Raw genomic sequence first — 20219 nt, 5'->3', positions numbered from 1 at the left:
CAATCACTATAAAATTTGGTATACACACACTATATGGGATAGAGAAAGATATAGCCTACTTTTTATCCCAGTACTAAGCATATCCCGGTCACGCGGACGAAGTCGCGGGTAAAATCTAGTAATATATAAGTGACCTTTACTCAGATATATAAGGGCTTATAAAAATGTAATTTTTATTAAATTAATTCTTTTGAAAGCATTCATTTTTTAGCGAAAAAATTAAAGAACTTAGTATTATCGCAATCTCTGAATACGATCAATGACATGACCTAATTCTAATCATGACTATTTCATTTTAATAGTTCATTTTCAATTTAGTAAAAAAATTGAAAAATTAGTACGTGTAATTTTGCTTTTAAGATAAACATACTTCTAAATATGTGAGGTATCCCTGATATAACTGACAGATTGACTTTTAGACATCCTCTACGAGGCTGGCATAGTCATCCAGATGTACTGAAGCCTCAACAAAAATTTGAATAAAAAAAAAACAATAAATATATGACTACGGTACAGCTAAGTACAATGTTCTAAATTTTAAGTTACCTCAAATTAAATGTAGGTTTACAAGGTTGTATGAATTATAACATAATATTATTTTTATATTTCGTTTGTATAATATATAATTTCCAAGAATTTACTTTGTACATACTACCTATTAGAATTTCCTCCGTAAAGGGACTATATGATATTTCTTTATGAAAGCAATTCTTAGAAAACGTTTCATATTATTAGCGAGCTATGAGTAGTCCTTCAAATTACTTATTAATAAAGAATGAGATAATAATAATAATAACTTCTGTATTTATTATTATTTATAAAAAAAAAACTAGTAACGAACGCCTGCTTTGCACGTTTTATTTACCAATTCAGGTATATAGGTACGTAGTACATACAAATATGAGTTCTGTAAAATTAACTAGTTCAATAAATGACAAACTGCATAACAATTATGATTTCTTATGTTTAGTTCTTGTAGAACTAAAAATGGTTTTGTTCCACTTTATGACATTTATTACACGTTTATGATTAAAATGGAAAATTTATAGGCAATAATCGTTTTAGGTATTCAAATTAGGTGCTAATGTAGACAAAATTTTATAAAATTTTTATTATTAACTTTGATTATAGTTATACTAGCTTTTACCCACGACTTCGCCCGTATGACCTGGACCTTCTCCACCTCATATAATAGGTGTACAGCAAATTTGACAGTAATTAATTAAGACATGAAGACGCTGTAAGATAACAAATAAACTTGCTTTTATAGTTTATAATTTTAGTAAGAAACCAAAAAAAAAACTGTCGATTACTATTTAGTCGAGGACCGAAATAGTCGAATTTCCTGTTATTTTTAATAATAAAGCAATTTTACAAACAAATGAGTGATACTCTATTTATTTTAAGTTTTATATATTTTGGAAATAAATTACAGGTATTCATAATATAACATTGTATATAAGTTACAGGTAATATATATCTTAACCAGATAATATATGGGAAATTATTGTAAAATTATTTATTTGGTAGTAATGTATTAAAACTACTATTTTATTTTTAACTTATTATAGCAAATTTGCAAAAATATAAGTAAGTAAGATCCTTTAATAACTGAACTGAATATTTGACATATTTATCTACTTGTAACTATTAAATTTTACATATATTTTGAAGTATTAATGGAAAAAAGTATACCTACTGTTTTTAATTGGTAATTTTAGACTTACATTTAAGTTTATAAGGTTATTAATTGCTTTATTTTTAACACTGCAAGATTGATTGCAAAACATTTCTATTTGGACAGAACACGTGGCGCCACGTGGTGGCACATTTTTGCACTAAACGACTATGGTGAACGGATGAAAAACTGTGGATGTTTGATGGTTATTTTTATTGTATTTTTAGGTTATTTATCATAAAAATAAACCTAAAATATACAATAAAAATGTTATTTTAAAAGATGATCGTTTTATATATCGAATATCACACAATCGGCGCCAATAATTCTATAAAATGAATATGTAAACATATGTATTTTTTTTTTCTTTAATAATCAACATGATCTATACCTGATTTTGCAAGCAGTCATGAACTCGAGCGAGCGAGATGTAAACACTTCGCTGCGTGCGTTGGAACAAGACGGAATTGTATCGCGGTTTCATATAGTCCATATATATATTAAGAGTCTTTAGCACATACGACTGTACGTCATAATTGAACTTATATGTGGTTTTTATGGTTTTCCTGGTGGATTTCCATGAGGGGCCAGACGGTGACTGGCGTTAGGTGGACTAGCAGCAACAGGCGGGAAGGCGGGGCTGGGCGGGCGCGCTTGCGCACTAACCCCGCGGTTGTCATGACAACGCCTCCTCTGAATGTTTGTGATTACCAGGTTCGACAGGAAACTTCGCCGTGATTGACGAGTAATGTTCAATAATTGTGTTTGGGTGTGTGCTACATTTTTTGCGAGCGCGAATTCTCGGATCGCTGACGTTCGAGTTACCTGCGTTGCTTAATAATGTATTTAGTTCTTCATTAGTTAAGTTATGTAATTGGATAGTAGGGGGAGTTTAGCGACTAGCTAGCTCAGCATTAACTAGAGTAACTAGAGTAAGAAAATATTTGCTCAACTGCCACTAGGTACATTATTTGTAGTAATTAAATGTTACAACCTAAAAATGGAGGGGGGAAAGGGATTGTTAATAATGGACACTGATAATCCCATTGCTAGCAATATACCCGACCAGGTCGACTTCCTAGCAGTTCCCCCTGGAAACTATCATGGTTAATTCCTGATGAATTCATCATGATGGGCTAACTGGCCTGTTTTCATTTTCATCTATCACCCTTCACTGGTACCCCGCCAGCGTATCCCGTTAGCGCAGACGGGGTCACCATACCATTTTCACCCATCAAAAAAAAAAACTAAAAATGGATAAATTAAGCTCACTTACATTATTTGCGTAACCGGCGAGCGTGTATGAAAAGATTGATGAATGTGGAAGAAGCGAAAGAGGTTTGTTTGAATCGAAGCATTTGGTGTTTCATTGTTTCTGCCTACCTTAATGGGAGACAGGCGTGACAGATATGTATGTATGTACTTACATTATTGACAATAGTTCATTTAGTTCTTACTAGCAATTTTAAATATTCTTCCATAAAACTCTTAGTAATTAATGATCAATGAAGTTAAATAATATATGATATGGTTACAATAAGATTATGGATATGTGATCGCTGTATTAATAGTGGTAGTACTATACTTGGCGTGAATTTACTGGGTACAGAGGAATAACACCTGAGTCCTCAGGAATGGCAACGCATGGGGGGTATCATGGGCGAAACAGTATACTCTGTTATGTCCATAGTACTGCTCACGTCTATAGACTACGGTTACCACTTTCCATCAGGTATATATATATATATATATATATATATATATATATATATATATATATATATATATATATATATATATGACGTTTACCATATTTGTAACTGAGTTATAAGTTAATTTGCTGTTATTAACTGCGCTAGTAGGAGGGAAGGGCAGCGACATAAAATACATAGACATATTCAAAATAGAAAAATATAAAGTCCAAAAAGATAAAGTTATATAAATAGGTTTGTCGCCAACAAGTATTCTAAATTATATATATACACACACACACACACACACACACATATATATATATATAAATTAGAATACTTGTTTTTTATTTATCTACACTATTGAGAGATGTAAAAAAGTTTAACCTACAATACAGTAAACCTACTAAAGCTCCAAAACTGGTTACAGGATTATTATCATTTTGTTCAATTCAATTTGTTTAGTTCCGCTAACATTAGTAGTGTGCCACATACTAATGTTAGCGGAATTAAACAAAATAATAATCTCCGTGTGTTGTACTGTATTGTAATTATTTATGTCCGTTTTATTCATATTTTAAATTTTATTAATTTCTAATTCAGTAGGAGCTCTATTCATTAATTAAAGTAAAATTGACATATATAATAATTATTAATTAATTTTTCATATGGTCCAGGCATAGAATAAGCCACCACTTCTTTTCCTATGGATTTTGTAAGAGACGACTAAAGGAACTTAATGGTAGAGAGATGGGCAGCAGCGAACCTCTTGAAACATTTTTAAAAGCCTAACTGCGGTTGCTAACTCGTCTGTCAATCATGGCAACTGAGTGGTTACTAGCAAAACTCTCCTTATGTTCAGCAGTGGACATCACTGAACTAGAGACATAGCATCTGGAAAACAACATGTGATTCAATAAAAATAAAAGTATCTATATATATAAATATATGTACAATATACAAATGTATATTCATATAAAATACAAGCTCGTATGGCAGGGATCGACACACTTTATAGTATTATCGACGTGCACTCGGAACTAAGAGCTTCGTCCCATAAAGTTTTGTTTCATTGAAACGAAGGCCGGCAGACATTTATGCCCACATACGGTAGGTTTGGTGATGGGATAGAGTTTGAAGTGAATACGGGCAGCTTAAAAGAAATTTATTCGAAAAGCTCAAGATGTGTAATTGCTACAAATGAAGATGTGTTTTGTAATAATAGCTTGTAAACATTTAGGGGGTTTTTATTATGATACGGTAACATTTGATGATAAGAGTTTCTAGTTCAGTTCAGTTTGGTTAAATTTTTTGTGTATGATGTTTTCCAATTCAGCTAATTATATAATGATTGATTTTATTATGCAACTTTTTTTTAAGCCTTTGTCATCAAAAGTCTTGCTCTGCCTATCCCGCAATGGACTAGGCGTTAAAATAGATCATACCTCCATTATATGTGATATTGTTGGGACCATTACCACCACCACCACCACACGACAAATATACGAGATATTTGCCGTGTGGTCCTGTCATAGAATGGGTTATCCCTTTCATTCTTATGGCTGGCGTAGGAGAAAACTAAGGAAATTTAAGGGTTGAGGGATGGGCAGCAACATGTCTCTTAAAACACCACTAAAGTCTATCTGTGTCTGTCAACTTGCTTGCCAAGCGTGGTAACTAATGGCAAAATCCCGTAATGGTAGGAGGTCTATGTTCAACAGTGGAGTGTAAGTGGCTGATACTGTATGATATATACGATATCACCAGATCACGATCAAATGCATAAAAGGTATTTGCACAGAAAATAATTTTTAAGGACAAACTAAAATCGAGAGATATGTATTATTAACAGTGTAGGAATAGAGTAAGTATCCTTATAGAATCTAAACTACATACAAGTAAATCACTGTAGGTACAATGATATATGGTATCATTTAGATCATACGTATTTAGGTACACTCCGCCATACTAAGCGGTTTGATGAAGCATGCATATAGTGTGTTTCAATTGAATTGAACTAGAAGATAATCAAGTGCTGTTTCAATTATCATTGAAAGATTCACCAAAATTAAATTACTATCAATCGAAGCATTAAATTAATTGATTGATTTTTATTTATACTGCTATTGGACATTAAATAATCAATTATTTGTATGTTTACAGTTTTATTTAGTTCTGTTGTATCAGATTTTAAATAGTTGAGGATTATCTCAAGTTTCTTTTTTTTTATTACGCAACTTAGAATGGCAAACAAGCTGACGGTCCACCTGGTGAAATGTGGTAACCGTCGCCTATAGACATGATCTTTTATACTTACGGACATCTATACTGGATCAGTTGTGATAAATCGGGAGAGCTAATAGCTACGCTTGAGTATACCTAGTGACCTAGCCCATACTATGTTTAAGCTTTTATGTACCTTGTGAACTCTGTGTAGATACTTACTCATGTCCTATATATAAATCTTTAACCGTTACTAGCAAAGCTGTACATCGCTGCTGAGATTTACAGGACGAACTTCATGCAGTATGTCCTTAAATAAACTCTATCAAAAGCGCCAATAAAAACTTACAAGATTAAACATTTTAGTGTTAATTAAGATGACAATAAGTGCAATATTCACATAATACACTAACGCCATTGTTTGTTTTTATCACCAAACTTGCAAAGTGGCTATAAAGCTATACCACGTAATCGTTATTCATAAGATTACGAACTGTTTGTAGCATTTCATATGCGACAGTAAAATTACTAGTTAAAAAACTAAATAACATAGCGTAAGTAATGATTATTTTTGTAACTGAATTTTTTGTACATATTAAAGTCCTTCGAACCGGATCATCAGTTAGCTATTACCAAATAAAATCACACACTATAAAAATTTTCATCAGAAGCATATTTTATCAATATAATAAAAATGACCGCACTAAATATGGTTGTTTTAACAAGCGTCATTTACAAGCTACGAAAGAGGTTACTATCCCCGGCAGGTAAGATTGCGGAGAACTTTCGACTCATTGGAGCAAGTTTCTTCATGGCCGATAAATTATCCAGTCACTTTTACAGCTCACGAGAACATACGGCTAAACTTTTATAATACTGCCCATGTTATAAGTTTAGAGCGTTAAATTTTAATGAGTTCTGTCACAGTTTAAAAAAGTGCTTATTTATTCCTTCTTTGAGATACTAAATAACATTTTTTTTATAAACTATTACACTAGAAATTAGGATAATCTAGTAGATCTGATTTACGTAATGGATGCTATCATTTTTCATTTTACAATTTAATAAATATAGATACCGACAAATGCTAAAAGATCATAAAGTCGTTTAGACGCTTTTAAAATCAGTGAATGCGTATGTTGCTAAATCTTGTGATAGGAAGCCTTCAACTCGAAACACAGCTATTTAAACATTAGTGGCAAAAATAAAGAAAAAGCACTTTCAGAGAAGATTTTGTACAAATATTCTCCTTGCTAAATATCTATAAATGTCTGTTCATCAAATACTCATATTACCCATTCATGTTTACCATAAATTGGCCATGTGTATGTTGTTCTTTTAAAGAGTAAGATATTCAATGAATGCCTGATATGAATGAGTATCTATCATTTTCACCTTATTCATTCTTGATAGCAGTTCCTGCCACTTCTTCCAAGAGGAGTATGTGAGTAGGGTGTATTATTACATTGTATATATTGATGTAATTATGATGATTGATTGATTATTTATAACCTTGTGCACAACTATAGGTAACCGTTACCATTTTTCGTCTATTTCGACGAACGAACGAACGTTTGTCTGCTAATGAGCATTCTTATTGTAAATTTTTATATCGCTCTCTTATGACTTGTCCCACACGTTGTAAGCTTCAGTTGCATTAAGTGGATAATCCCAGAGTTCATACTTTCATCTCTCTAATGGATGCAGCGAAAGCCATTTATCGTTATCCGATGTTTTTATGTGCACTCTATTGAAGTGACAATATAGAGTTTTTACTGCACTCTGGAAGGGCTGTGTGTTTATTAAAAAAAAACACGATTTTTTATTCATTTACTACATGCTTTTAAAATAGATATCGCTTTAATATTTAATAGCTTACCAGATTTCAACTTGTTCCATAGCATAATTAGAAATAATGTTACCAAATCTATCTCTTTTCCCTGTAATACCTCTATTACAGAAACATAAAGAGGCAAAATATGAAATAAAATGTTTCATATATGATGTGACGATGTTACCAAATCTATCGATTTACATATGACTGTCAGTATACTCTGTTGTGTCTATGGTACTGTTCATGTCTATAGGTGTCAGCGTTGCTTAAAGTTTCATAAAAAAAAAATAAACGACTTGCATGTAGTAAACTAACATACTTTTAAATACTTTTTGATGTACCTTGAAATACAAATAAAATTACTCATCCGACGAAAACAGTTACAATTGCCTATAGATATTGACAGAGTAGGCTGTGATGTCCACGCTTTAGCATTGTTATTTTTTGAGAACTAAGTTGTTATATCTCAGCACCCTGTTATTTCAATGCTATATTCTACACTTCGAAGAAAAAACAGCATCGCAAGTAGGCACAACAATGAGCGTTGTCTGCAATGTCATTGCAGACAACGCCTGTAAAAGAGTTCTTTGGTTTGACATTAGTTAGCATTAGTTCATTTTAATGTAGCACGAAATATTTAATTAAAATCATATTATCACTGACATAGATAAATTTAATAAAAATACTTTAAAAGATATCTTATTATAGTAATATCATAATTTAAAAAATTTTCAAGACTAGTTAATTATTTAATTAATCAATACGGTAAGGTATAAATGTGTTTATCTATATTTCCACGTGACTACATAAATAAGTAAGCCTAAACTCGTATATTTATTGGTTTTCGGAACTTCTAATTTATAGGCCCTTCAGAATATCGCAAATTTGTTCGATTTACATTCGTCAAGGATGCCCTTCACCTGGTAATTTATAATTAAACCCAAAGTAATGGTAGAGCAATCAAAATTTTGTATTGCTTTTTATGAAGAAACCTTTAATTAAAATTAATACCTAATATTCATTGAAATAAAATGTTATTACGATACTAGAACTGCGGCTTTGAAGTGATGAATTAAAATGAAAACTCTAGTATAAAATGTTTATTTAAAACATATACTATGTATAAAATTTTATACAATTTAATTAAAACGATAAATTTGCACGCCTACAATTTTAAGGCAATGAAATAGGTGCCAGAAAGTTCTATTACATGACCTTTATTATGTTAAATGTACGTTTAAATCAAATATTTCATTACAAATATATTTTTTATATCCGATACTATATATACTGATACATGCGAGTCAAACTGTGAGATACAGCTAGTAAATTTGAGTATATTAAAATAAATAATACATTTGTAAAATTCCTATCCTTTACAAACTACGCCGTATCTCGTGAGTTTGAAAATTCTCAAAAATGTGCTGACGGAATCCAGTTTCATTTGTAAATAAATCTAGTTGCGTTTGTAAACTCCAAAGTTCTTTTAGAGCGGTTTATCTAACAGTTATATTTCACTGTATGTTTACTTGTTGAAGTTATCAACTTTGTTGACGTCGGTTCAAATTAGCTGTTGGCCAGTTATCACAGTTGTTATTCCACTTGTATCCGAAAACAGACTTACTTATTTATTTACCTTGATAGTATTAATTTATAATTATTTAACTTATTATTATTGATGCACATTTATTTTACTTCATATTATTGATATTTTTATTTATTTATTAAGCTATGTTTATTCGATATCGGAATAGTGAAAACACTAAGAGTCCACCTGTTGGAGCATGGCAACCGCTACCAACATACTGTAAGACTTTGACTGAATTAACATAATAATTGATTAATTTGTTAATGTAACATTTACATTTATAACCTTCCAGTAAATTTTTATATTATATATTAAAATTAAGTGTCTAAAGTCAAATTTAAATTTTCGCGTTGCTTATACATATTTTAAAATGACTATTGGAACATAACGCGATTCGATTACAGGTAAATAGTACCTACATAACTGAATTTTGATTGCGGATATTTTAACGTGGGTTACACCACGTTGTGGTTACGCCGTGACCACGGACTATAGAATGACTATAGAATATTTATAAAATAGTAAAGACATATAGTTTTATTGTTATTATGTATTATTATAATTATTCTTCTCCATCCAAAGGTTACCTGAAAGCAGTCGCTCTTAGCGATAAGGTCGCTCATTGTTTTCTCAGTGTAATATTCTCTTGTAATGTTTGTATTTGTAACAAGCTTATTATTGTAATTTTATGGAAAAAATAATAAAGGGTATCTATCTATCATATCGTTATGGACTGCATAATTTTTTTTTCTATTTATTATTTGCATTTTACTCTTTTGCACTATTTATTCTTGTACTTATTATTTTCTAAGTAAGCATATTTTAGAACTATATAGCTTACCATGTCTACTAAATAAATAAATAGAACACATTTCTAAAATTAATGATATCATTAAAACGTCGTGTTCATACCTGTAAGACATCAACCACTAGCAAATAAAAGTCAAACATTATTCAGCAAAAGTATTAATTTTATTAAAATTACAGCAATTCACTGCACACATAGAACATTTTGTGTGAGCGGCGAGTCATTTATTACGAGCTTATTAGCGGCGCCCTGTGGGAGCTTGTCTAGGGATGCCCACGCTCTACTTACACTAGATATGTCCGCTAATATTAGTTACAGAAATAGAACAAATTGGAAATAATATTAAACAAATATTAGTTACAAAAATAGAATATATTTGAAATTGGAATTAAAATTAAAAAGTTGATTTGATTATATATTTATATTTCCTATATTGGTTGACGTTGTGCCTTCAGCTAATATAAAAATATAAATAGAATATACATAAAACTGAAATTGGAATTGAAAATTGGTTTTGATTACGGCTTCAGTTCAGTAAATATAAGCAACGACACTTCTAAATTAACTTTCTGGTCGTCATTTTTAAATTAAATTTTAATTCTAAACATATTTTTTATTTTTATATTTTAGTTATTTTGCAGGGGGCAAACAAGCATGCTGCTTACCTGAAGGTAAGCGACTACCGCCGCTCATGATTACCTACAACACCAGAGGCATTGCAGGTATACTGCCGGCCTTTTAAAATGGAATATGCTTTTTTCTTGAAAGTTGTGATGTTGTATTGGTTCAGAAATATTGTTGCTGGAAGTTCATTCCAAAGAGTGGTTATGCGTGGAAGAAAGTGCTTGAAAATGAAAAGTAACATTTTTCGTTGAAAATTAAGACTTTTTTTATACAACTTAAAATGGCAAACAAGCTGACGGCCTACCTGATTTAAAATTGGACATAACAGAGTATACTTTTCTCCCATGATACTTGGATATATGCATTGCTATATTTAATGTTATTCCTATGTACCCAGTAAATTCACGCCATATCCCACCCTTCAAACCGAAACGCAACCATACAAACACAACTGCATCACGGTAGAAACACTAATGGGACAAAAATCGACTTTTGTAAAAGTTTCTGGTTTCTCCATTATATTCTATATTAGTATATATTCAGATGGAGCTAAATACAAAAATATGAAGTTTAGTATTATATAATATATATATTTATAAAGTTATTGTTATGAATAAGATCATAAGAAATATATTAAAATTTAATAGATATAAATAAAATATGAATTACATTTATTACAGCATGATATTCAGATATGAGCCGTTTCCAGTAGAAACACTATTCCATGTAAGAGATTTTAAATTACACTCCCGTTATTCTGAGCAGTCTGCATATACTTGTAATTGTTAGAAATGGATCCTGGGGGCTAAGACAAACATCCAGCTCCCAATTACCTAATCTGATAAGTTTATGATAGTATCTATGTATCCATGTGAGTACAAACAGAAACCTGTTTATTAAAATTATCCAGGTACCTAAACAGATATTTTGTAGAACAATCTTCTTTATGAGCACTTCTCCCCCTTTCTCCTTGTGTTTTTGCCATCAATCATCTGTGCTTCCATTGCTGTGTATGGGTTAGAAAGAATGGAATATTGCAGTCATGACGAGGTATAACAACTCATATCTTCTCGGTATTGTCAACGCTTGAAGAATATCATTGATATAGTAAAATATATATAGAAGACGGTTATTACTTCTCATCGGGTGAACTATCAGATCATTCACCATTCCTTGTTTATAATTAGATAATTATTTTAAATCTTGTCTTCACTTATGTAGACATTGGCACACAAACACACACGCACACGCATACGCACGTGCATAAGCACACGCACGCACATACGCACGTGCATAAGCACACGCACGCACATACACAACACACAGGCGCGCGCGCGCGCTCGCGTACTTACACACACATCCACGCCACATATACACACATACACAAGCATAATCAGTAAACCTTACGCTCGTTTTTTGGCAGTCAAATATAAACGCACAATAAACTCACCCACCATGAATATACCTAAAGAACGATCACTGATTGAAAATAACACTGAATCTTGATATTCTATTCCGTTGCCTCCAATTCTATAAAGATTACCATAAAATATTTCTTATTTTCGGCCTGCAAGAATAATGGCTAAGTCACATTCACAATATTTTCTATAGGCGTGTTCGATTTGTTTGAAAGTCGTTCCAATGATATATAAGAGTGGCTTGCATTGAATTTATACAGCATACAACGATTCTTACATCGCGTTGTGTTTCTTTGAAAATAATAAAGATTTATTATTCACTGGTTCTCTTTTCACCTTTATACGATTTACGTCCAAATATTGACGAAAATATTCGTATACTTTTTCAATTTTAAGAAGTATGTATTACACTTTATTGCTTTAACTAATTGTTCTAAATTTATAAAATTGTAAAATTGGATTAATGTTTAAAAAAAAAAAAACAAATTTAACAAAATTACATTTGTCGCAATAAACATGTTTCATTTGTTTTCATACGTGAACAGATCCAATAATTAATTTTCATAAAAACCGGATTTAAAAACGAATTTAAAAGTGTAAATATTGAAAAACAATCGGTTGTGTGTTCCTAAAGAATAAAATATAATTTTTTTATAAAAACAAAATGTCAAAATTGTTTTAGAATTAGTAAAAATAAAATAGGCGAATTAAGGACATTTCCTTTTTTAAATCTAATTAGCTGGTAAATTAAATAAAAATTATATTTTTTTATAATCCATAGAGTTTTTGAGCACTAATTGTGTAAGGAATCAAAGTGACCTTTAATTTAATTACGTCTTTGTAAAATGCCACAAAACATTCTTGCCGTTCCAAGTGATTATTTTCCATTTTCCGTGTTCTTTGTTCTTTAAAACGAAGACCGTAAAATACAGTATCAATACGATGACTTTTATTATTGGTGGCTTGAAAAGAGTGGATATAAAATTTTATATACAAATAAATTAATCAAAAATATTAATTCAAGTCTCTATATAAAGATATCTAAGATTGAAAGAGACGTATTTCTTTTCCTTTATTTTCTTTTTTCTTTATTTGTATTTCTTTTTGTTTTTTTTTTTTTAATAAATAGATAATAAAACGTTTTACGTTACGGGTATTTTTGTATTTTCAACAAATTATTACACTCCAGTTTCAACATTATTAATGTAATACAAATTATATTGTTATTGTAAACAAATAATATATTTTTTTATTCAATTGTAAAAATAGAATTAACTTATTAGAGTAATAACAGATCAGAAAGACATTTAAAAAAATACATAAAAAATATACTTTTATATATATATATATATATATATATATATATATATATATATATATATATATATATATATATATATATATATATATATATATATATATATATATATATTCAGTTGCTCAAAATAAATAGATATTATTAGAATATTATATACCGGTGTGGTCCCGGCATAGAACAAGCTACCTCTTCTTCTCGTGGGAGTCGTAAGAGACGACTAACGGAGGACGAGGGATGGTCAACAATGTCCTTCTTTAAACATCTCTAAGGTCTAATTGCGGTTGACAATCCGCCTGCTAAGCGTGGCAACAACTGGCTAAACCTTCTAACGGGGAGGTTTATGTTCAGCAATGGATAGTTAAAGACTAGTATAATGATGATTTGAATAGAAAAAAAAAACAATTAAATAAAACTTACAGTCATTCACAAATACTATTACGAAAATAAAAAGCTTTAAAAATTTAAAAATAATATAAAATCGAATTTTATCTATAAAATACTTTCCTTTCATTACTCATTGAAATTAGGAATTCTGTACGCAATGCTAAAAATTCTTATCTCTCTCCTATAACATCAAAAAGAACAAGATGATGGCATCTTTGACCTGCAAACTGCAGTTGGAGCTGTTCCAAATTGAAGACACCAAAGCGTCGCTCACGGAATCACACCATAAATCTTTATTTTCAGTCGGTCACCTCTAAGGCTGTATTGTACCGTTTTATTTTAACGGACCGGGTGAATCCGTTTTATGGCGGGTACGTGATACTGGAATGAATACTTAGACACTCGTAAATTTCGCTACAATCACGGTAACCGAGGCGCAGTCGAATTTCGAACTTTGAAAATAGAATGAGACTGAGTTGTTATTTTTTTTTTATTTATACCTATATAAAATCGGCAAAGATACGGTTTTCAACATGCAGTTTTCTTTAATGACAGACTTAAGTTTAAGGTTTAATTTTAACCTAATTTTTCTTATTTTCACATATTAAATTAGAAAAATTTGGCTAAAATTAAACTTCTAAAGTTCTTTTTTACCCTCGTATACGAGACCATAATATTTTTTCATATAAACCATAGTATCAGAAATAGATAAGGATTCATAAAATATAGAATTAAATAATTTATTTAAAACTTAAGAAAAAATCAGTTACAAAAAATAATTCGGTTTGTAAATAACTGCATTAGTAAAAACCCTTACTAATATTATAAATGTGAAAGTAAGTTTCTTTGCTAATATATGTTACATACATACATACATATCTGTCACGCCTGTCTCCCATTAGTGTAGGCAGAAACAATGGAACGCCAAATGCATCGATTCAAACAAACCTCTTTCGCTTCTTCCGCATTCATCAATCTTTTCATACACGCTCGCCGGTTACGGGTACTTTTAATTTGGCCCTCCTTCAGCACGTCGCCTATTTGGTCGACATACGTCCGTCTAGGGCGACCCCTACCGACATCTCCATTCATTATTATTATTCTTCTTAACAACTTATCCAATTACTATGATATTTGATATACACGTACTATAAAGTTTGATCAAGGATCTCTCTCTCTTCAGTCGTACACTCTTGGCAGAGTGGTCGTGGTTTTCACAATGACGGTGGATCGTTGGTGAGGCTCTCCTTCGCGATTGAGGTCCTCGCAATATGTCTTCATCTACTTCTGTTCGCCGCCGAGCGAGAGCATTCCACAATAGATTTCTGTGTGGCCGTTTTGATGAGGTCAGTCTATCAATATTATATGATCAAGGATATAGACTACTATTTATCCATGTAAATAAACATATTACGCGAACGAAGTTTCATTTAAAAGCTAGTAAACAAAAAAACTGCTACAACATTGACAAATTAAATTCACATTAAAAAATACCTTGTAAACTCACTCAATACGTACTCATTATTTAAGTTCTACGTACATTCCATTTTAGAATCGGAATAGCTCATGCATGACGTTGTTAAAACTCCAATAACTCAACTAGAATCAGAGTGCCTACCATGAAATGTTTTCCGAAATTTCGGGTCCGAACGAAACACAAATTTAATATTAAAATTACATGACACATAACGTTACGTGTAAAAATATTAAAAATGCTAAAGTATCGTTCCTTTGGACTTTTATGGTAGGATTTATGACAAACGAAATGTTAAGCTCCATTTACTGTGTCGATTTCGGTATGAACAAAAATACGAAATTGAGTCCGAAAATTCGGAACTTGATTTCATAGTAGACCCCCAGGTGACCCGTCGCACAAAGCGAGTTAAAAATCACGCCGTGCCACGGCTAAGCAAAATGACGAAAAATAACGTACTCGTATCACACCGAAGCTGACAGTTTGCCGTATGCACTTTTTTCGGAGTTCTCCATTCAATCGTACGTTCTATAGACGTAGTTGCTATAATATTTTTCTATAAAATGAATATTTTATTGAACTACGTGTTATTTTGCAATATTTCATACCACTAGTTAGTTTTTTTTTTATACAACTTAGAATGGCAAACAAGCTGACGGTCCACCTGATGGAAAGTGGTAACCGTCGCCTATATACATGAGCAGTACCATGGACATAACAGAGTATACTACTCTACAGAGTATACAAAGTCTCCCTCTGGTAGTTGGTTAGTACTCAACGTATTGTGATATAGATATATTGGAACGCTGCTGCACATCTCTCGACTATAAAGTTTCCTTAATCGTCTCTTGCGATATCCATGAAAAAAGAAAGGATTGCCTATTCTAAGCCTGGACTACACGGCATAGAATTACTACTAGATTTTTCTTTTTTTTTTTATACAACTTAGAATGGCAAACAAGCTGACGGCCCACCTGAAGGGAAGTGGTTACCGTCGCCTATAGACATGAGCAGTACCATGGACATAACAGAGTATACTATTTCACTCATGATACCCCCCATGCGTTGCCATTCCTGAGGACTCAGATGTTATTCCTCTGTACCCAGTAAATTCACGCCATATCCCACCCTTCAAACCGAAACACAGCCATGCAAACACAACTGCTTCACGGTTGAAACACGAATGGGACAGAGGTACCCAAGCAATCGACTTTTGTACAAAGTCTCCCTCTGGTAAAATTAATAATAAATACCATAAATATTTAAAAAAAAATCTATTTTATATTGCATGGTGTGCTCGTAATAGAATTTAAGCTCAGAAATAAAAAGTATAAAGATCAAAATTCGAGTTATTCTTATAGATAGAGGATATAATGTCTGTATGTCCACATTCTAAAGAGGTCAGTATTGGGGGAAAAGGGATTGTTAATAATGGAGATTGAAAATCCCATTGCTAGCAATATACCCAACCAGGTCAACTACCTCGCGGTTTCTCCTGGAAACTATCATGGTTAATTCCTGTTGAATTCATCATGATGGGCTAACTGGCCTGTTTTCATTCTCATCTATCACCCTTCACTGGTGCTCCGCCAGCGTATCCCGTTAGCGCAGGCGGGGTTACCATACCATTTTCTCCCATAAAAAAATAGGTCAATACATAGGTTTTACGTTGTATTATGTCTATGAAAGAACTTTTAACTACCTAGTTAAATCTAACCAGAGACTAAGCAATCATTCTTACACAATGGCATATATAATATAAAAATAGTATCTACTACAGTAGTACTACAGTTTCATGGAATTTTTTAATTATCGATTTTATCAATTAGCACAACGAAATTTTTAAAATTGCATTATCTAGGGATTTTTATCAATAAAGGATAAATTAAAGTTTCCTCGAATAGAGATATTTTATTAGTTTTTCTGATTTTTTTTTAATTTAATTAAAAAAAAATCAGAAAAACTTTTATAGTACGGTATGTTATAATTACGGAACTAATATGACAGTGAAAAAGTACCTATAAATCAAATTAAGAATGCTTTTTGAAAACTATCCAAATTCAAAATTATACATACATATATATCTGTCACGCCTGTCTCCCATTAGGGTAGGCAGAAACAATGGAACGCCAAATGCTTCGGTTTAAACAAACCTCTTTCGCTTCTTCCACATTCATTAATCTTTTCATACACGCGCGCCGGTCACGAGTCTTTTAATTTGGCCCTTCTTCAGCACGTCGCCTATTTGGTCCATCTAGGGCGGCCCCTACCGACATCTCCATTCAAATTCATTCAAATTCAAATCATTTATTGCACGAATATGGGTACATACATTAGATGAAAATATTATTTACATGTCCATTATTCCACATTCCACCATATCGGCATGTACAATATAAAATCCGTAAATAAAAACTAAATATCTCCACAAAGAGGGCGCTAATAGTTATGAAGGAGTAATTTAAAATTCTTTGCCGAAGCATATATGAATAATTTGGCGATTTTAGAAACGCTCACTTTAGTTTGACTACTTTATTTTATCTAAGAGTGTACAAAGAATAAAAGTTGTAGAAGAACAAGTTTATTAGGTACAAACAATAACAAATAATTAATAATTAATTTAATCTACTAAAATGATTAAAATAATGTACTAAAATACCTCTAGCTTGATCTTAATGACTCTAAAACTGAAGATACAATTTATATTAAAATTGTATAAGTTATTTTTACTTAAGTAAATTTTACTTATTCAAGTTTTGTTAAATTTTTCTCACTTTTACACTTCCGTGTCACTATTGAGAATAAAATGACGCTAATGTTACCATACTATAGAGCATAAGTAGGTTCATTCAGAACTTCGCTACTTGCGATATAAAAATTTTCATAATGCGAACCGCAGCTGATGCAATATTAAATTTTAAATATCGAACGCCTTAGTCGCCGTTCGACATTCAATTTGCCGTGAAATCCTTGTCTAGTGTTGCGTTCACAGCTTATATCGATTAATCTATCAGTCTAAATAAAAATCTGACTAAATATAGTACATTTAATATACGTAATAACGTTTATTAAATGTACCGACAGTCTGGTACTGATATACAGTGGAAGTTTCAATGTTTAAACATTTTTATTATTGAATCTATCTCATAATGAAATTTATAAGAAATATATCATCTGATTGATATATAAATAGTTACCAGAGGCAGACTTTGTACAAAAGTCGATTGGTTGGGTACCTCTGTCCCATTCGTGTTTCAACCGTGAAGCAATTATGTTGGCATTGCTGTATTTCGGTTTGAAGAGTGGGATATGGCGTGAATTTACTGAGTACAGAGGAATAACACCTGAGTTCTCAGAAATGACAACGCATGGGGGGTATCATGGACGAAACAGTATACTCTGTCATGTCCATGGTACTGCTCATGTCTATAGGTGACGATTACCACTTTCCATCAGGTGGCCGCCAGCTTGTTTGCCATTCGAAGTTGTATAAAAAAAAATAGCATCAAGTATTCATCATCATCATCATATCATGTCCACTGCTGAACATAAGCCTCCCCTTTGGGAGGTTTTGTCAGTAGTTGCCACGATTGCCAAGCGGGAAAGGAAGGGGGTGACCTTTTCACCGCCGGTACCACATAGCTGTCATTTAAAAATTTTGGGATACCCAACTAGTGTCAAACATCCCCGAAATTTTAAACGTAAGTAAAGCCCACATACGTAATTTACTCATATATTGTTTATGAATTTGTTATTTTTAGAGTATTGCACGTATATTTTATATTAAATTAGAACATAACAATTTTGTTTTCATTTCATTACAGTAATAAATCTATCATAAATGTAATCCATTTATTCTCAAATAGTTTCATTATTTACCTTTATATGCGATAAAGAAAACATTTGTACTACTTCCACAGATTTATATTAAACTATATTTTATCTGTGGAAACAGTACAAGCATTTATAAATTTGACTTCGAAAAACCTTCATGAGCTAACAATAATTAATTATTAATTAACTGTATCCTGCGGTTCTGCCTGCATAAATCAGTGCATAAAGTTTTCTATGTTCTAAATTAATATATAACCTACCCATGTTTATATACTAATGTTACCTAAATTTCATTCAAACCGGTTCATTAGTTTTAAATGAAGTGTACCAAACATCCATACATATATACAATCATCCATCCATCCATCGTCACAAACTTATGCATTTATTACATTAATAAGACTTAAATATTTTCTATATTCATCGATAAATCCCATCGGTATGAGCACGTCACTAGTCATGTCCATATAGCTAGCTCTAAAGACGTATGTACACGATAATAAAATAACCATTTCGGTAGCGTCGATTTAGAGACGCGCGAACGTTACGCGGCGATTATGAGCAGATTTCTTTTATTAGATTAAATGTTGGGAATTTTTTTTTTATTATATTTTTTAGGGGTTCCGTATTTGAAATATAATGAATATATATGACTTGATAGACTTGAAACTCATTTCGTTTTTTATTATATATTGATTATCAAGACTTAATCCTGTTTGATGATTTTATTTAATTATTTTATTACCACGAAAATATTAATTTATAATAAAATACTTATTGCGTGAACATATGCGTTATTTGGTTATTTTGTGGAGTATTACGTATAGTTTTGTTGTAATGAAAATTCTTATTCGGTAACTGCAGAGGATAGAAGTAAGTAAAGGAATATTTTAACAAGTAAAGAAAAATAAATACATAGTAAAATAATTAACACTGTTTTTTAGTATAATTTACAGAAAAATAAACTGAATAAATACATTACAGTTGACTTGTATGAGACTCTAAAGTAAATCTTAAACTTATGTATAATGTGTGTTATTAAAATGGAAAAATTTGATTATTTATTTTTTGTTTGTAATGTATAAACTCAAATATTGCTCAGCCAAAAACAAATAAAAATTTTTTAGTGTATAGAAAGCTTTTAAAGATATTTTCGAAAATTCTGTCTACTTATTAATACAGTTTGGATTCATGCAGATTTCATTGATTAGAGAATCAGATCACACGGAATTCTTTTAATATGTTTTGAGACTGTTTTACCTAAACTCGTACACGGTCATCGCCAAAGAAAAAATGAATCATAAAAATCAAAACACTATTTTTATAAGCGAATATACAATGTATT

At 31.4% G+C, this 20219-nt stretch overlaps 1 protein-coding gene across 1 annotated transcript in view; it reads right to left on the bottom strand.

Annotated features, from left to right (window-relative positions):
• LOC113519268 (CUGBP Elav-like family member 3-B) overlaps positions 1 to 20219 on the bottom strand; it is a 981529-nt gene that overhangs the window by 616817 nt on the left and 344493 nt on the right. The gene's annotated exons all lie outside the window — the stretch shown is intronic.

Source organism: Galleria mellonella, unplaced genomic scaffold (genome assembly GCF_026898425.1).
Source record: "Galleria mellonella isolate WM207_F2 unplaced genomic scaffold, CSIRO_AGI_GalMel_v1 utg537, whole genome shotgun sequence".
NCBI lineage: Eukaryota > Metazoa > Arthropoda > Insecta > Lepidoptera > Pyralidae > Galleria > Galleria mellonella.
Note: the sequence above shows the minus strand (reverse complement) of the source record. Positions and strands in the feature narration are given on the sequence as shown.